The sequence below is a fragment of the Dioscorea cayenensis genome, chromosome 18, assembly GCF_009730915.1.
Source record: "Dioscorea cayenensis subsp. rotundata cultivar TDr96_F1 chromosome 18, TDr96_F1_v2_PseudoChromosome.rev07_lg8_w22 25.fasta, whole genome shotgun sequence".
NCBI lineage: Eukaryota > Viridiplantae > Streptophyta > Magnoliopsida > Dioscoreales > Dioscoreaceae > Dioscorea > Dioscorea cayenensis.
Genome location: NC_052488.1, coordinates 9,591,828 through 9,608,146, shown reverse-complemented (window position 1 = coordinate 9,608,146; position 16,319 = coordinate 9,591,828).

Below are 16,319 nucleotides of genomic sequence, written 5' to 3'. Positions count from 1 at the left end.
GAGTGTTTATCGCCTAGTATAAAAAAAAATAAAAGATAAAAGATAAAAAATTTGATGGAGATTAATTGAGATCAAAGAAAAACAAGAAAAAATATTATGGCAGTAAAAATGAGATTATTGTGTTCTTAATTTGTTGTTAGAATCAAAGGTTCAACCATCCAAATTTAGTGGTTAGGGGTCGAAAGTTCAACCATAGGGTTGAACTGAGTTTAATAATAAAACATAAAAATACATATACGATAATAATTAACAATCATAAATATAATATAAAATATAGCTATAATCATACTAAAAATATATATAATTAGTAAAACTTCATACATAAATTTATTATAATCACAATTAATTATGGTAATTAACTATTCATATGTGACTAACATGATTTTAAAAATGCAATTTATTTTTTTATCATAAAGTTACATAAATAAATAATATTTTTACATGGAATTCTGGAATTTTTTTCGTTCTCACCCAGCTTTTATTAGGTATACGTCAAAAATAAATGAATTGCAAATCAAATTTAATTATTTATGATTTTGAGTGATTGTGAGTTCATGACTTCCATTAGGGATAAGCTCCTAATATTAATTATCCTAAATAATGTTATAGGAACCTCCGATTGACAATGATAGTGAAGTAAAAAATAAATAAAAATATGACAAAAATTAATTTTATTAGTTTCAAAAGGTTTATGAACACATGAATTTGATTTGGAATATAAAGACTAGGAACTCTAACTCTCCCAACCGTACTAATCTAATTTTCTTCCATCTTCACAAGGTTTGAGCCTATTCAATTTCAGTTTCTCCCAATTCTTTCACCAAAATACACACTTAACGTTCATTTTGACTTTGTTGACTTTGATCTCCTTCAAGTTTTTTCACATGAGTTTGCATCTTGAATATTATTTGGATCTCAAGTTGTAATCTCTCCATGTTTATAAATCACAAACTTGATGTATTTCAATTTAGATATTTGAAAACTTAAGTGTTTCATGCTTATGAAGCTTTCAGGTCTTTGACTTGTGAAACTCTTCGACTCTTTGACTTCTTGATGTCTTGACACTCCTAAGTTTATTTTGTCAATTCATTTGAGTTATTCTTTTTTTTTTAAGACTCGATTTTCATGTGCTTTTGAGTTTTACACATTGCAAGTCAAATCTTCCTACATGATTGAGTCACTAATTTGACTATTTTAACTTATTTAGTTTTAGAATAGATCATCTTAAGTTATAATCATGAGCTTGATCTCCTTTAACTTTGGAGTTTGAAGATTTCAACATTTTATGCTTGTGAAGCCTTCAAGACTTTGTCTTGTGCAACTTTTTTGAGTCTTCAACTTCTATCTTGGAACTTTAGAGTTAATTTGTCATTTCATTTGAAACCATCAAGCTATAAACTCTCTCATATATTTGCTTCCCTAGCCTACAAGTTCTTCTCCCCCTTAGCTTCTTAGAATTTAGTACATTCTGTAATACCCTGAACCTTTAGATACCTGTTGGAAAATATATTCAGGGTATTACTACAGTTGCAATAAGATTTTTCTACAGAGCAATCTTGTTGAGAAAACCCAAGTAGAAGGAATAAGGACATAAATGTGAAAGTTTCTATAAGATTTTAGGTTAAAGAGTAATAGAAAAAGGATGGACATGAAATGTTTCTGAAAACCAAGAACTGAAAGGTAAGGCGGTAGTGATCTTTTTGAAATACTGTGTTATAATTCAGGGACCGTTAGATAGTTTGTAAGGACCTTTTGGAAATATTATTTCATGATTCAGGAATCATTGGTGAACTTTTCAAGGATCGTTTTGTAAGAAATTGTATTTTGAGGGACTAACAGTGAATTTTGGCTAAAAATTACATTAGAAAAAAAACTAGAGTTTGATGGTTTCATCTTCTTCCTCTCCTTCATACTGCTACAGTAACCTGAGGAAAAAAAAAGATTGAAGAAATGAGGAGAAAATTGGAGGTTTTTAAATAGAGGGGCTTGGAGATCGTCGGAGGGAGCTCGCCGGAGAGATGGTTTTACTTGGTAAGAGCTTTTCTTGGTGTATTTTTCATGAATGAGAGTGTATGTATGCATGTTTGTATATATGTTGAATTTGATTTTGATGAAAATGATGATGGATTTGAAGAGATATTAATGAGAATGATGAAGTTGTTATTGTGAGATGTTTAGATGTTGGAAAAACCTTGTATTCATGACGAATCTAGCTTGAATGGAGGATGAGATTTTCGGTTTAGTGTAGTATTATTGTAGCACTGAGATTAGGGTTTGGTTTAGTTAATTAAGTTGATGATGATGATGATTAAGATGTTAATGATGGTGGTTGGATTGGAATTGGTTGGGTTTAGCCAAATTGATTTGGTTGGATCAAACCAAGTTGGAATTGATTTGGTTGAGTTGAATTGAATTGAATTGATTGAGTTGGGTTTAATTTGGTTGAGTGGGCTTGATCAAATCAAGTGAAGATAATTTGATTGGAGTTGGGTTTGGATGAGAATTGGAGTGGTTGGGTTCAATTGAATTGATTTTGGTCTAAGTTTGATCAAATCAAGTTGAGTGTGGTTGGACTTGAATTGTTTGGTTAAATTGAGTGGGTTAAGACTGATTTGGGCTTCGTTTGGATGTTGGGCTAAAGATTTGGGCTGAACCAATTCAAGGAAAATTTGGGTTCGGTTGAACCAAGCTGGTTCAACAGATTTTATATAAGAATTGGAGTTGGTTCAAGGCTGGTTGGCTAGATTGAGGTTGGTTCAATGAAATTGAGTTTGGTTCAGTGAATTTGAGCTTGGTTCAGTGGAATTGAGGTTGGTTCAGAATGGTCTAGCCTAAATTGGGTTTTATTTAAATGCAATTGGAGACCGGTTTAATTATGCAAGATCGTGTTTTAACTGATTAGAGTGAGTGGGCCCAATTAGAGAGTCGGTTATTGATTTCTTGTATTTTCTGTTGGGTTCAATTATGTTTTTAGTTATCGTATTTATTTATTTTATGCTGCTATCCTGTTAGGTGTTGATTAGACTTGAGAGCGAGTTCTAGGTCTAACAAGAAACCCAAGAGAAACCAGGTGAGTTGATAGTGGCTATTATTTAAATTATTGGATAATTATTATTATTTTGGAAATAATTATTTAATGGCTAGTATTTTGGAAATGATGGTTTAATTATTTTATTTTATTATGTTTAATTTCGTATACTGTTGAAATATATTTATATTTATTATTATTTATTTGCCGTTGATGTGCCATGACGATCGTATTGATATACATGATTTTGTATAATTATATGTATTTTCAAATAGTGAAAATACACGAATATATGATTTAATTATTCGGTTCATGTGTTTATTTTTTATGGTTACATATGCTTTGATTTGGAATGATTTGTGAAACCATGTGAGCATATTAAAATGTTTTATTGGCATTGTTTGTGGAATTGGTTTTCATTCCTGGTATAGGAGTTATACTTTTGCCATTGCCTTTGTGGAAAATAATGTTTATTTCCAAGATGTGATTGATTGTCCTGGATAAGGATCCTGTGATATGATTTATACCGATTGTATTATTGCTGTATCTACTTGATAGTTTGGACGGTGACGGCGGGCTAAAGCCCGACTACTACAGTAGTAGGTCCCCACGGGCTAGCTTTTAGAGGTGGAGGGTGACCTGAGCGTTGATTTCTACGAGGGCCAGTTCAGGTGGGAGCGTAGAGCCCTGACTAGATATTCATCAGGTAGCCGGGGTCACCGACTGGTGAACCGATGGGTCAATGTTAAGGACATGAGTTTCTTGACGGCTCTGAACCTAGCCGCGGCCACGGCGAAGGTCAGAGAGGTTTCTAGACCATGTTATGCTGGGTGAGTGTTAGGTATTGTTTTATTTTGAATTTGAGATTTATGTTATTTTGAATTGTAGTGAGGGGGCGAAGCCAGTTGTCGCTCTTAGGAGGGAAGTCCCTCACAAAATTTGTGTTTTCTGAGAAAATCGAATTGATGTTGATTTCTGTTGAATTTATGTTTCAAAAAGCTTTGAAGTTGTATTTTTCTAAAATTCTGGTATTTGTGAAAGTTGGGAAAATTATTTGAGAAATTGATCTTTATATACTTTAAATACACTATATTTAATTATTTAAAATTATTGAGCCACTATCGACCAACTTTATGTGCTGTAGTTGCATGAGCAGGACCCTAGTAGATCACTGTTCGACTATAGAGCTAGTCAAGATTGAGTCCAAGATTGCAGTGTGTCCTATACCTTTCTTTCTATTTGTTGTTGTCGTGATCTTGTAGCGGTTGTACCTGCAAATTTGAGTTATTATATTTGTTGTATTTATGTATTTAAATCCTGTAGTTGGTGGAAAGTTGTAAAATGTAATCTGTAAATCTAATTTGGTTTTTGAGGGGTGTCTGGTTTTCATTTAAAATGGATTTTTAACTGATGGGTGCTACATTTACCTCAGTAGAAGGGGTAGGTGTGACACATTCCCTTTTGATTTTAGGCTAGATTGTGAACATAGGGTTAGTACTAGTGTTCTACTCCCTGCGGATACAACAACATGTTCTCTCACCTTTTTATTACTTGATGACCTATACGCTTGCAGTATAGGGTTGTGCATGCAATCACTCATCAAGTTTTTTGCGCCGTCGCTAGGGATTGTAGATATTAGGATACTCTGATTAGCAAGACTAGCCTTTTATTTTTCTTATTTCTTTTATTTTCTTTCATTTTTTTATCTTTCTTTACTTTTTCCTGTTAGGAGCTTATATGTCTGTTGACCCACTCACATCTTTGTTCATTCAACTTGAAAATCTTAACAGAAGTCTCTATTAATCGTCAATTATCTAAACATCATGCTAATCCCAATCATAGAACAAAAGATACACTCACTCATGTTCGATGTATAAGTCAAAAGCTTCAAATTAATTATAGATTGAATCATGGAATAAACCAACGTAAAAGAAAAAAAACTCTTGATCCTTCACAAGTGATGTTCTTATAGATTGATGAATCTCCACTTGATCTTTGTCCTCTTTCTCCTTTTTGATAGCTTTAGATGATCCCAAGCCCTTAGAAAAATTGTATTGTTACTATCATAGCCAAAGGATTCCTTGAATGTTTTTTTGACCTTATATAGAGTAGGGTTAAATTAGGGTTGAAATGAAAGCAAAAAGATCGACCTCCATATTAGCTGACACAGGTAGGTCATTTTTTCTTTAGGGTTTGAGTCTTTTGAATTTATGCACCATGATCTATGGGTGTGGTAGTTAGCACATGTTACCTGATTTTCAAATAAAGGTTGAATACCACTTATCTGCATGTAAACTGATAAAAAACAGTAACTTAAAATGAAAAAAAAATTCAATTAAAACATGGGAAAGGTGCATGATCAACTAAAACATAAATCCTAAATCTATTAAAAATAAACTATAATTTAGCACTTATCAATTGTTAAAGTCTATTGTCTTGTAGAACTGACCAGAATGAATCAGGTTCTCTTTAAAAATGGTTCTATTCTAGCCTATGATTATACCTCCTGAAGTGCCCTGGGATGAAGACTAGCAGTAAGCATCTAAACGAGAGCCTCTTATTGATCTCCAAATTACTGGGGTAACATTGAATCTAATTTTGACTCCTGAATACAACAAACTACTAAATGATGGAGTCGAAGTGAATCTCTAACTAGAAATCATTTGGAAGGCTGCCTAGATCCCTAACATTTTATGAAATAATGTTGAAGTCCATGTTAAAAGAAGTAAAATCCAACCACTTAAGTGTTGTCCTCGGTCCCTTTTGTAGTTAGGGTGGAGCATTCAATTTCTAATCGTCTAATTTTGTTAAAGTATTCAACTTTGTGATTAGTATTAATATCAAAATTTATACCACCGACCAAGCAATAATTTTCAAGTTGGCATCAAACCAATAAGAAAAAAAAGTGAGGGTTAGAGGTACCTTCTAGGGCAGGATCAGGGATGCTCTTCTTCTTGGTAAATCTGGGAGGTTGAGTAAGGAATTTTGCTTTTTCATTCCACCTAGAAATGATTTCTTTTATCTTTCACTACACTGGGTAGTTTGAGGGATGTTTGACGATGACTGAGGTGCTGACTAGTTGACATTACCTTCCTGGAGGAGCCACATGACTTTCTCGGCAAAGTCGTATCCCGAGCTCTTTTCCTTTGAGTTTACTGAGTAGAATGCTTTAAATTCTAATCTTTGTGATTACACTAGTTGTGGAACTATCACCTACATTGACCCTGATTCAGACAAGGATTTGGGACTTGTGGCTCTAGTATCTGGGCTTGGATTGGGATCTATGTTCTTTATGAAACCAATAGGTACTAGTGCCCACATACCCCTTATGAAATGTCATTTTAAACCCTATGGGATGTTTATAAGTTATGGGTGGTTTCAAAGAATCACAAATAATTATAGAGGTTATATGTATTGGGTTAAGATCCAATACAATCTCATCCTCTTTTGCAAGTAGATGTTGATGTGTTCAGATTTTATCAAAGCTTGGGCCATTAGCAAGTCTAATGTCGACATTACCAGGGACCATAACAATTGATTCTAGCAATGAATCTGATCTAGCTTTAGAGACCCCCTTCATCAAATTAATTTGATTAACACACGAATTAAGAACATTAATTAGGTGAGTGAGAATTAAAGATAATTGAACCATATCAGGAGAAAGACTTGAGTTGATCTCCGGGTCATTAACATCAGCATTATCCAAAAAAAAATCACCGAGTTTACATTAAGTTTCTCATCTTCTCTTTCCACATCAACATCTTTGATTAGCCTCCATTCCTTACATGGTGCTTTCCAACTATCTTACATGCTTAACATGATTGAAGTCTAGATTCTTGATTCCAAACACTTCATGACAATGCCAGTTCATACCTCGGGATATTGCTCTATTGATTGTGGCAGCAAAGGTGGCATCACTATGGAGCTATTGAGAGACCTCTCTCCATTTTGCCTTTTCCCTAGGCTATGAAGATCATTGTCATTGTTTATACAAAAATTTTACATGTCCTAATTCAAATCAAATTAAAATTTTAAAACTACATGTGACCCAATCATAATCAAATTAGGACAACATGTGGATAATATAAATAAATTTCATAATATTTGGATATATTCAAGATCACCCAAGAATACATATCTTGAGGCGATCTAAATATTAAAATCCCAAAATACTCAAATATCAAGATCCGCCGAGAGCACCGATCTCGAGGCGATCTAAATATTCCAATCTCCAGATAAGCCAAGAGCGCCGATCTCGAGGCGATCCAAAATATTCAAATATCAAGATCTCCCGAGAGCATAGATCTCGAGACGATCTAAAAAAAATATTCAAATCTCTGGATCAGCTAGAGCACCGATCTCGAAGCGATCCAAAATATACAAAATATCCAAATATTAAGATTAGCAGAGAGCACAGATCTCAAGGCAATCTAAAATAGTCAAAATTCCAAGATCAGCCGAAAGCACAGATCTCAAGGCGATTTAAATATTCAAATTTTTTGATCAACTAAGAGCACAAATCTCGAGGCAATCTCAATCCCAAGATCAACCGTGAATACAAATCACGAGGCAAATATATATATAATAAAATAAAATTTAAATCAACAAAAAAAAATTTAAATAAGATAAAATAATCATATAAGATGAAAGATAAAATAAAATAAATTAAATCAAATCAAATCGTATATATAATAAAATAAATTAAAATAAAATAACCAAGGCAAACATATATATATATATATATAATTAAAAAAAATAAAATAAAATCTGATAAAATATATATCATATATATTCAAAAAATAATCAAATGAAATCAGATAATATAAATTAAATTTGATATATATATATATATATATAAAATATATATAATAAAATAAAACAAAATAAATTAAATTAAATCAAATTAATTAAGTAAAAAAAATCGGATAATATATATAATATATAATAAAATAAAACAAATAAATAAATAAATAAATCGAATTAAATCAGATAATATAAAATAATTTAAATAAACAAAATTCAATTAAAAAATATAATATATATAAAAAATCAATCAAAATCAAATCAGATATAGATATATATATACATATATAAGATAATAAAATAATAATAATAATAAAATAATAATAAAGAAAAAAAAGAACGTGGGATGATCGCCATCCAAATCGGCTTCACGGTTTGAACAACCGCCAGCACGATCGTTTACGACGAGGGCAGTTGCACGTTTTAAAAGAAGGGCAAGGGGGGAGAATTTAAAAAAAAAAGACCGGACTTTCTCGATTGAAGAAGAAGAAGAAGAAGGGAAAGAAAGGAGAGGAGAATCGGCCAAAGAGATAAGGATGGAGAGAAGAAAGAAGAAGAAGAAAGAGAAGAGGTCACTCCCTGCGCTGTTGCGGCCATCCCGTCACCGCCGTTGCTGTCGTTCCCAGAGAGAGAGAGATGAGGAACCAAGAGAAGCCAGTCGAATCAAGAAGGAAAGAAGAAGGAAGGAGGGAGCCAACGTCGCCGCTGCCACCCTTGCCTGCTTCCAATGCTGCCGATGTTGTCCGCCGTTGCTGCGCCGTTGAAGCTAAAGCCAAAGCCGAAGCCAAAACCCAAAGCCAACCCGTCGCTCATTCTGCACTACAAGTCGTCTCCTTCTGTAATACCCTGAACCTTTGGATAATTACTGGAAAAATATATTCAGGGTATTACTATAGTTGCGATAAGATTTTTTTCTACTGAGTAATCTTGTTGAGAAACCCCAAGTGGAAAGAATAAGGACCTAAGTGTAAAAAGTTTTTAAAAAGATTTTTGGGTTAAAGAGTAATAGAAAAAAAGGATTGATATAAAAATATTTCTGAAAAATAAAGGACTGAAAGGTAAGATGGAGGGATCTTTTTGAAATGTTGTGTTATAATTCAGGGACCATTGGATAATTTGAAAGGACCTTTTAAGAATACTATTTCATAATTCAAGGACCATTTGGGGAGTTTTTTTCAGGGACTGTTTTGTAAGAAATTATGTTTTCAGGGACTAAAAGTGAATTTCGGCTGAAGAGTTAATTGAGAGAAAAATCTAGAATTTGTTCATCTTCTTCTCTTCATCCTTCCTATGCTACAGTAACCCGTGAGAAAAAAATAAAATAAAAAAATGAAATTGAAAAAGGAAAATGGGAGGACTTGAAGGAGTTTGGAGCTTTGGAGAATCTTGGGAGAAAGTTCACGGGAGTGTTTGTTTGCTTTGGTAAGGATTTCTTGGTGTTGTATTTTTCATGTATGTATGCATGTATGTATTTTTGGGTGATTTTGGAGGAAATAATGAATTTGTTTTGAGGAAATCGTGATGGAGTTGATGAGGGTGTTGTTGTGAAATTATTTTTGTGTTGAAAAGCCTCATGTTTGTGATGGAAATTGCTTGAAATGGAGATGAGTTCTTGAATTCATGTAGCAATTCATCGTAGCATCGAGATTAGGGTTTTGTTTGGTTAATTAAATTGATTATGATGATTAGGAGGTTAATGATAATGGTTAGATTGAAATGGGTTGAGTTAGCCAAGTTGAATTGGTTGGATCTAACCAAGTTGGATTGAATTGATTGAGTTGAATCAATTTGGTTGAGTTAGAGCTGATCAAATCGAGTTGAGATGGTTTGGGTTTGGTTCAGTTGGTTTGGGTTAAGGGTTTTGGACTGAACCAAATTGGTTCAAAGGATTTTGAATAAGAATTGAGTTGGTTCAAGCTGGTTCAGTTTGATTAAGCTTGGTTCAGTGCAATTGAGCTTGGTTCAATGGAATTGAGATTGGTTCGGATTGGTTTAAGCGTGTTTAGTCTAAATTGAGTTGGTTTAAGTGCAATTGAAAGCCAGTTGGATTATGCAGGTCGGGATTTTAACCGATTGGAGTGAGTGGGCCCGATAGAGAGTTGATTATTATTTTTTTGTATTTTTCTTTTGAGTTTAAATATATTATTTATTTTTTTATTATATTATTACTCTAGGTGTTGTTCGGGTCTTGGGAGGGAATTCAGGGTCTAGCAAGGAACCCAAGGACACCAGGTGAGTTGGTAGTGGCTATTATTTTAAATAAATAAATTATTATTATTATTTTGAAATAATTGTTTAATGGCTAGTATTTTTGGGAATAAATGTTTAAGTATTTCATTTTATCATGTTTAATTCACGTATAAAGGTCGAAATATACTTATATTTATTTTCCTCACGATGTGCCATGATAACCGTATTGATTCATCGGTTTTGTATAATTATACGTGATTTGTGAATAGTAGAAATACATGTATATGTGATTTAATTATTCAATTCATGTATTTATTTTTGGATGGGTACATATGCTGCTTTGATTTGGAATGATTTGTGAAAATCATGTGCGCAGTATTAAAAAATGTTTTTACTGAGCAATATTTGTGGGCTCGGTTTTCATTCCCGGTATAGGAATGGTATTATGGATCTTTCTTGGTATTATACATTGTTATACTTTTAGCATTGAGCTTTGTGGAAAAATAATGTTTATTTCCGTGATGTGAATACTTGTCCCGGAAAAGGATCCCGTGATATGATTTATATCGATGGTATTATTCGTTTGTATTTACTTGATGGTTTTTGATGGTGACGGGCTAAGGCCCGACTACTCGATGAGTGGGTCCCCACGGGCCGACCTTTAGAGGTGGCGTGGTGGACCCGAGTATTGATTTCTACGAGGGCCGCTCGGGTGGGAGGCGGAGAGCCCCGACTCGGATATTCATCGGGTAGCCGGGTGTCACCGACCGGTGAGCCAGATGGGTCAACGATCAGGACATGAGTTCCTTGACGGCTCGAACTCACCCTGGCCACGGCGAGGGTTTAGAGAGTTTTCTAGACCATGTTATCTTTGGGTGAGTGTTGGGTATTGCTTTATTTTGAATTTGAGATTTATGTTATATTTTTTTGAATTGTGATGAGACCGGACTCTCACAAAAATTTGTGTTTTCCCGAGAAAAATCAAATCGATGTTGATTTATGTTGAATTTATGTTTCAAGAGTTCTTTAAGATTGTATTTTTGCTAGAATTCGGTATTTTGGAAAAGTTGGAAAAATTATTTGAGCGAGTTGGTACTTATATACTTGATATATACTCGTATTTAAGTATTTGAAATTATTAAGCCACTCACCGACCAACCGAATGTCTCTGAAAGTTTGCAGGGAGCGAGGACCCTAGATTGCCTGATCGAGTATAGAGCTAGTCAGGTTGAGTCCGGGGATTGCAGGTGGGTCCTTCTTCCTTTCTTTTTTTATTTATTGTTGTTGTGATCTTGTAGCGGTCGTACCCGCAAATTTGAGTTATTGTATTCATGGTATTTATGTATTTGAACCTGTAGTTGGTGTAAAGTTGTAAATTGTGATTTGTAAGTTTGATTTGGTTTTTGAGAGGCGTCAGTTTCCAGTTAAAAGGGATTTTTAACTGATGGGTGCCACATTTACCTCGGTGGAAGGGGTGGGTGTGACACCTTCACTGCTGCTGCATCGAAGCTGAAACCCTAACACATTGATTACAACAATATGCACGCCGTCCGACGAGGTACTTGATGATCCGGTGGTTTCAAAGAAGTCTAGGTTGCGGTTTAACAGCCATTTGGTCGACCAGCATATCAAAGAGTATAGGAAGGGCTCAATTATGAAGGAGGAGCTCACATTGGATTACCTTATACCAGTCAAGAAGAAAAAAATAGCAAAGCCAAGACATTTGCAAGTCGCCAAACGACGATCATCGCATATCCCGCTTAATGCTTTATATCGATGACGATCGTCGTATGTCATGCCTTATATCTGGCGACAAAGGCTAAGTCATGCTCTATGTTAATATGATCTCTGCATGTCGTGTTACAGACAAAAGCTAAAGAAGGAAAGAGATGAATTAAAAGATGTTGAAAAAGATAACATGGATAAAGATGAAGATACCAATGCAAGATCCTATCTTTGTAATCATGAACACGATTGCTCATATAAACTTCTTTGATGAGGATGACTACTTCAAGTTGGATTACTCAAGGTATCAAGGTCGGAGATATCAAGAAGCTCCAGGACGTCGGGATCTACACCATTAATGATCTCATGGTGCATATTAAGAAGAGTTTGACGGTGGGCAAGAGCTTGACTGATGGCAACCTTCTCATCAAGCGAAAGTCGGACGAGCACTGGACAAGTTTCTTGATGATAAAATTGAGACGCTGAAGTGTTCAGTGAATTCCAAGATCAGAGCAAAGTCAAAATTTTGAAATAATATATTATCAAAAATACCAAGATAAAATTGTGCCTAACTGAGACGCATGCTTTGGATCATTTCATGCAGTCCAAGGCTTGCCATCTCATGGATGGAAGTTATGATGAGGGTGTACCCATTGTGATATATATATATATATATATATATAAATGAATATCATGAATTGCCTGTTGATGTTGAGCTGAACCAATAGAAACAAAAGAGCTTTAAAGCAGAAATTCGAGAAGGAAGGGGAGTGAGTGATATTCGGACAAACCTTCTCAAAATGGGTTTAAATATCACCGACGTGCTCCATAGTAAGATACATGGTGTTCTTTACTCTCAAAGAGGCCAAGTAGGCAAGCCACCATTTAATTTCATTTAATACCTGGTATTACCCTTGTATTTATACTTGACTATTACATATTGTTACTCAGAAAGCTGAAGTGTGAATTCCTAATGTTGTTGACCATGTATTAATATTTCAAAGTCCATTTTTATTCTCGGGTGAATGATGTTTACTGGGCATTGTTATAAAATGGATCTTATGTGTGAGTTAACTTTGAAGTAGTTAGAGCTCCAAATATATATATATATATATAATATAGGAGATAGGATAAGAAGCATGCAATGGAGCGGTAGGCATGTATACTCACATGCACGGTTCACAAAAATATATATATATATATATATATATAATATCCAAAAGCGGGCCCCACTATATGGAAATGAATAAATAATAATAATAACAATAAATGATGAGAAACATGCAAGGATACTGCATACACATGCGAATGAATAATAAAAAAAAATGATGAGAAAGCATGTAATGGCATGGCATACATGCATATCATTTGTTAAAGAGGGGAATTTTCAAAAGATGGGCCCCTCCATGCACTTGGAGGTGAATATGACAAGCATGGATTTATATATATATATTCATATTCATTTTGAGGCAATGCCAAGATATTAAATATGCTCAATTTCAAGACAATATGAAATATATATTTCAAGATGGTAATGAGACATACAAAATTGCCAATGAAATATATAATGTTGTGATGAGGCACATGCAGCCACTATGTTCAAATATACACATGTATAATGTGATATATATATATATATATATAAAATCAAAGCCAATGTAGCAAGTCAAGACTCAAAATATGAAGAAGAGTCAATATTCGAAAATCCACAATTGGACTCAGTAGCCTCAAAACATTATAAGTCAAAGACCCAAAGAGTTCCACAAGTCAATATTCAAAATCCATATAAATCGACAATTGGACTCAGTAGTCTCAAGACATCAAAAGTCGAAGACCCATAGAGTCTCACAAGTCAATATTTGAAAATCCATATAAATCGACAATTGAACTCAACAGTCTCAAGACATCATAAGTCAAGGACCCTAAGAGTTTCACAAGTCAAGACTTGAAGAAAGTTTCACAAGAATGAAAGCCGAAGCTTATGGAAAGTCAAAATCAAGTTTATAATTCATCAACATAGAGGATCCAGAACTTGAAATACAAATCAAATTCAAAATGTAAAAATGTCTGAGACACAGTTCGGACACAAGTTCATAAATCAAGATGATTTCAAATTTCTTGTATTCATATTGATTGAAATGAATGAAATTGATTGTCACAATTTGTTTCCTTATTCACACTTATTTCTTAATCGGAGGTTCCTGCGACAATGTCCAGGGTAATTAACATTAAGGGCTTGCCCCTAATGGAAGTCATGAACCCATAATTCCTTGAAGTCATAAAAAATTAAATTTGATTTGTGATCCATTCATTTTCTACCGGTCAAACCCTAATTAAAGGCCGGGTGAGAAAAAAGGAGTCCACAGTCATCCTCGGCCATACATTCAATCACCTGCAAGGAAGTATGGGGTCAACAAAATGTAGGGATGAGACCTACAAGTCTTCAATAAGATTAGACACTTGTTTTCTCTTCATCAAAGTACCATGAATGATAAACTTCCCTATCAACTTCCGCGACTTCATGGGTGTAGTGGTAGTGCAGTGGTGCAATAGTCTCATGGGAGCTAACCAACGAGGGATTGTCTTGGATAATTTAATGAACAAGATGCTCCCAAAAGGTAGAATCTCTATACTTTTCATTAGTTACCAACACAAAAAACTTTATCATCCCTACGCTGAAGTTGATCTCATGGGGGAATGATGATCTTCGATGTAGATGGGCAAGGGCTTGTAGCACACCTGTGGGGGAAGCTTTGCTCTTCAAGATGGTGACAATATCTCTGACCTGTTGAAGCACATTAGCCACTGTCAATCAACTCCAACAATGAAAAGAAAGATTCCACACCTGTACCCATATACTGAGGCCTACCACTGCACTCACAAATCTAAGCTCTGATGACTGTTGAGAGAGTGATATAGAGTATGGGCTATAGCTAGCTTTTATCTCACAAGGTCCTAGGTTTTCCAATAACTTCACTTCCTCTGGGTTTGAGTGTGAGTCGATATGAATTTTATCTAAACCATTGCGACATTCCTTCTCTCAAGAGCTTCAAGGCTTCTAGCAAAATGCATCAAAGTTCAATAGTATTAATGTACCCAAAGGTAACAGTGACAATTAATACTATTTTCATATCACTCTTCGCTTTGATAATCTATGGAGTTAGTAGTATTGATAGTGAAGATCATTGTAGATGCTTTTTCTAGTTATAGGGGATGTCAATCCTCGAACCTGGCCTACCGAGCCTAGTACATCGATAAACGACTGCACACCCACAAGGGTGAGACCAAGTGAGCATGTAAGGCCTCAAAACTTGTCTCAATATATCAGATACATCTAACTGAAGTACAAATTTTAAAGTAGAAACACTACGGAGTCTGGTATAGAAAAATTCAAACAAACAAGATTAACAAAAACAACATTTACTGAATACTAGTGTTTAGGTCTACTAGAAGTGTAGAACATTATTAACTTGAAAGAAACTAGGCGTATCTTCACTCAACGACCCCGGCTAAGCTATTCGGCAAACAACCCTAAGCCTAATCTGAAAAATGGTGAAAACACATTTATGAGCCCAAAAGCCCAATGAGTAACCACCAAAAATATTGGGATCACAACAATTCTCAAAAATCAGAATTTAATAGAAAATAACATAGCATAGTACAAGACTCGTCAAATTATAGTTTAAAAACAAAATAATACACAAAATACAATCTTAGTCAAATAATCCAAAATATATGTCTCCCAATTCAGTATTGCCAAAACAAATTATTAGAGATCATTTATTTAAACTCTGCGACCCGAGTTAGAGGTTCAGAATTCATTTTGTTTATCCTTGGTGATTCGAGCCATATTGTTAGAGAACGTTATTCTCCACCAACGTAACAGTGTGAAACTACAGTTTCTTAACAGAGTTACATGTTTGACAAGGTCAGTGTTTAACCCCCAACGATAGGGTTAGTGCATTGTTATAGGGTTAAACACTATCATTGTGGATCATACGATGGGATCATACGTTATTACGATAGGGTTAGTGCAAGTAAAAAATAATACTACCAATTGTATGATCCCATTTTCATAATATCAAACTAATCAATTATTTCAACATGAACCGATAATTTATAAAACAATTTAGCAAATAACTGAATAACCTAGATAATTCAAAAATATAATTAATTAGAAAATTATATGTATATATATATATATCTATATATATATATATATATAATTTTCAAGCAATTGAAAGAAATATAAACAACAAGAGATTAAATAAAATCAGATAATTTAGAAAAAAAGATATCATTAATGAGAATTTTAGATAATTAAAAGATAATTCCAAAAATAGTAATTATTAAAGAAAAAATAATCGACTAATCAACAGTGATTTAATTATCAACAATGAATATATAAAATAATTAAATTAACAAATTTAACTAGTGCCAAAAAGATATATATATATATATATATATGTATATATATATGTATATATATATATATATAGCTCGCTAAATTTCCAAATGCAAATCGAATCCCAACTCAAAAACCCGATTGAAATAGTAAAATCAAAGCTTTGAA